We start from the raw sequence: 4,575 nt of genomic DNA, 5'->3' as shown, positions 1-4,575 counted from the left end.
TCAACCACAATCACATATGCTATTCAGTTACAATCACTGTAGTGGTATTTCCTTCTAGTTGCCTTTTCACTTTCTTGATAGTGTCCTTTGCAGCACATAGTTTTTAATTTTGATGAAGTCCAATTTATCTATTTTTAGATTTTTTTTCTATAGCAACATATATGTACATATATATACACATAAACATATATACATATATATAAATATATATATATATATATATATATATATATATTCATGAATATATGTTGATGTGTATATATATGTACGTATAAGTTGCTATAGAAAAAAAATCTATATCAATTTGTACTTTAATTCCTGATGTCCTTCTCACTGGCCCTTGCCAAGTCATTATATCTTGTTAATGTTTTTCTGTTTGATAGGCAAAAGTGACACCTCATTTTAGCATGCATTTCTTTCATTACTACTCAAATTCTACCTTCAAAAATGTTTATTGGCCAGTTGTATTTCTCCTTTGGATTATCTTTCATGTCTTTGCCCATTTTTCAGCTGAAGTATTAGCATTTTTTCCTAATTGATTTCTAAAAGCTCTTTTTGTATTAAGGAGATGCTATATTTATATTAATGGTACAGTAAAGATATGTAAGTTGTTGCAAATAATTTCCAGACTCATTGTCTTTTAATTTTAAGAGGAGGTTAAATTTGGGTGTGTGTAATTACATCTATGAATTGTTTACTTTGTAATTTATTCCATTGCTATATACTTTTTAAAAAATCTCTCTTCACCATAAGATTTTTTAAATCCATGGTTTCCTTTAACTTTCTTAGAGTTTCATTTTTTTGCCTGTTAAAAACAAATTAGGCTTTTCTTCCATTCGTTTGTTTGATTTAGGGTTATCTATGCTTTCTGTTCTTGTGCTAATGACAAGGGTGCCAAGATAATTCAATCAGGAAGAAACTAATCTTTTCAACAAATGGTACTGACACAACCAGATAGCCACATGCGAAAGGACCCGTACAGAAATTAACAAAAAATGGACCATTGGCTCAACTGTAAGAACAAAAACTATAAAACTCAGAAGAAAACACAAGTGTAAATGTTTGTGACCTTGGATTAGCCGATGGTTTTTTAGATATAACACCAAAAGCACAGACAAAGGAAAAAATAGATAAATTGGACTTCATCAAAATTAAAAACTATGTGCTGCAAAGGACACTATCAAGAAAGTGAAAAGGCAACCCACAGATGATAGAAAATACTCACCAATCATGTATCTAATAAAGGCCTGGTATGCAGAATAAAACTTACAACTCAACAGGAAAAAGAAAAATAACACAATTAAAAAATGGGGAAAGGATTTAAATAGACATTTTTCCAAAGAAGATATGCAAATGGCCAATAAGCACATGTAAAGATGCTGAACATCATTAATCCTTAGGCAAATGCAAATAAAGCCGCAATGAGATACAACTTCTACTAGGATGGCAGTAATAAAAACAGACAATAACCAGTGTTGATCCAGGTGTGGAGGAAGAGAACCCTTGTGTACTGCTGGTAGGACTGTTAAGATGGTACAGCCGCTTTGGAAAACCTTTTGGCAATTCTTCGAAAAGTTAAACATACCATGTGAACCAGCAATTTCATTCTCAGGTATATGCTCAAAAGAATTGAAAATATATGTCCACTCCAACTTATTCATAAATGTTCAAAACAGCATTATCATAATAGCCAAATAGGGGAAACAACCTGAAGGCCCATCAACTGATGAATAGATAAACTGTATGTAATATATCCATGCAATGGAATATTATTTGGCCATAAAGAGGAATGTGTATTGATAGATGCTACGTCAATGAACCTTGAAAACATTATGCTCAGTGAAAGAACCCCAACACAAAAGGCCACATATTGAATGATTCCATGTATATAAAATGTTCAGAATAAGCAAATCCTTTGAGAGAGGAAACAATTAGTGGTTGCCAGAGGCTGAAGGGTGGGGAGTGCCTGCTACTTGGGTACAAGGTTTCTTTGTTTTGTTTTGTTTTCCAACTAGGCAAAGAACTTCATCAACCTTTGTTTCAAACTTTATTCTCAGGATTCTTCAGCTTAATTAACTGCAAAGAATGAATGGTGTCTAAGCAAAAACTGAAAAGAGCGGCAGTGTCCAAGAGGCTTGGGCTTAAAGACATAGAGATCTAGATTTTACCACATCCATAAACAAAACAATTTAAAAAGCCGTCATAATATAAAATAGCTGCTCCTGGTAACTTCTTCAAGTTTTATCTTCTTTAGAAGTTCATTTGGGGCCGCCTGGTGGCACACTGCTACAGTGCGCCGCTTGGGAGCGCAGCGCCGCTTGGGAGCGCAGCGGCGCTCCCGCTGAGGGTTCGGATCCCACATACAGACCGGTTCCCGCTCACTGGCTGAGTGAGGTGCGGGCGCAACACCGAGGGTTGCGATCCCGTTGCCGGTCCCGGTCCGGTACGGGCGCGACACTGAGGGTTGTGATCCGCTGCCGGTCACGAAAAAAGACAAAAAGGAAAAAAAAAAAAAAAAAAAGAAGTTCATTCAATTTAGTTTGCCTCATTCTCGGAAGCCTCATCAAAATTCCCCACAAGATCTGGAACTTCCTCCTCCTCCTCTCCAGCAGCAAGGGGTGCTTTCCCATCCACACGTTGTTTGGGCAGAGCTTCAGCCGCCCTCCGTAAACTAGGCAGACTGTCTGCACTGAGCTGGTTTGACATGCTGGGTGGCATTTCTGTCACCTGCTTTGTCTCCGCATGGCCTTTAATGGTCAGAGTGTTCGCTGCCAGAGACGCCTGAACTTTAGAGTTGTTAACATGGATCACTCTTCCTTGGTTTGTAAACATATTTGCTTCTTGAACACCAGAGATACTGTTTACCCCTGACTTCCTTAAGCAGAGCTGAAGTTTACCATCTGCTGTAGCTGTTCCATGAACCGCCTTCTTCTTTCTGTGAGTGGTTCCTTTCCCACCAATGTGCACGTGAGCCTGCAACTTGGCAAGTTTTTCCTGGTTTGTGATAGTTTCTTTCATCTTGTCGGAGCGGAAAAGGGGCTGTGCAGGAGACTAGGGTTGGCGCTGAGGGGGTCTTGGGCAGATCAGCTGAGATCTGGCACACGTGTGCAGGGACACATAGCTTGGGTATGGGGTTTCTTTCGGGGGTGATAAAAATGTTTTGGAATTAGGTATGGTGATGGTTGCACAAATTTGAGCACAGTGAGACCCACTGGATTGTACCCTTTAAAAGGGTAAATTTTACTTGTGACATATCTCAGTAAACACAAACAAAATCAATACATCTAAAACAGAGAATCCCATGAGTAGTTTCTGTCATCCCCATCGATCTATCCCTTCCCTCAGAACAAACAAAACCAAAACTATTAAAATGTAGTTCTCTGATGTTTCTAAGTGAAAAATAGGGGCCAGTGCAAAATAATGCCTTTATATACAATTGTCCCTTGGTATCCTGGGAGATTGGTTCTAGGCCCTCCCACGGATATCAAAATCTGAGGATACTCAAGTTTTTTGTATAAAAATAGTGTAGTATTTGCATGTAATCTACACACATCCTCCTGTATCCTTTAAATCATCTCTTAATTGCTTATAATACCTAATACAATGTAAATGCTATGTAAATAGTCATTATACTTTATTTTAAATTTATATTTTTTATTGTATTGTTTTATTTCTTTCAGATATTTTTGATCTGAGGTTGGTTGATTCCACGAATGTGGAAGCCATGGTTTGGAGAGCCGGCTGTATATTAGAGCTCATTATCTTGGAAGAAAGGGAGGGAGGGAGGGAGGAAAGTATGTTTGTCACAGGCTGATCTTACAAATAACTGGGCCATCTTTCTAGGGCAACTTGAAAAACCCAAGAAATATTTTTTCCCTTCCTTCTTTCTCCCTCCTTACCCTCAACATGTTTCCTAAACTCATGCCTGAAATTCCACCATTAGAAATTCGTTCCTTGGAAAGGAAGTTTATAGGCATATATGATTCTCTTTCCTATACCCATTCCTGGAATATTTGGGAATCTGTACTAAAAAAGAGTCGCAAACAAACTAAGAAGGACTGCAGCATGACAAATATCAGTTATCCTTATTATCACTGAAGAAGTTGGACCCTCTTCTCAAAAATACAATTCCAGAAAAATAGAAGCTAAAAATATTAAAACAAAACAAAACAAAACTTGAGACCCAGTTGGCTGGTAAGGGTTGGCATGTAGAGATGAACCATCCCTGATGGCTGGTGGAGTAGCACATGGTGTGGGCAGCCAGGCAGGTGGGGTGTCTGGAGGCACAGGGAGCTGTTGGCCCAAAGGCTGGAAAGGAGGGGAAAAAAGGAGAAATGGAGAAAAGACCAGTGTGGCTGACACCAAAGAATCATTTCTCTACCTTCTTAGACTATCGGTAGCCTTTTTAAACTTGAGATCAAACTGAAGAGCCTTCTTCCTAACCAATCTGACTAATGTGTATTTTGTTGTTAATGATTATCACGTTGGGGACCCATCTGCCAAGGCATGTGTTGTTGAGAGAGGCAGGGAATAGTGTCAGCTGGCTTGGGTGTGGCTGAGTTTGATTTGATTGGG

At 38.5% G+C, this 4,575-nt stretch overlaps 1 pseudogene; it reads right to left on the bottom strand.

Moving 5' to 3' along the window:
- Positions 1-2,535: 2,535 nt before the first annotated feature.
- Positions 2,536-3,018, bottom strand: LOC103588518 (annotated as a pseudogene).
- Positions 3,019-4,575: the final 1,557 nt, after the last annotated feature.

The sequence above is a fragment of the Galeopterus variegatus genome, unplaced genomic scaffold, assembly GCF_000696425.1.
Source record: "Galeopterus variegatus unplaced genomic scaffold, G_variegatus-3.0.2 Scaffold582, whole genome shotgun sequence".
NCBI classification, from domain to species: domain Eukaryota; kingdom Metazoa; phylum Chordata; class Mammalia; order Dermoptera; family Cynocephalidae; genus Galeopterus; species Galeopterus variegatus.
The sequence above is the reverse complement of the archived record's forward strand: the minus strand, read 5'-3'. Positions and strand labels throughout refer to the sequence as shown.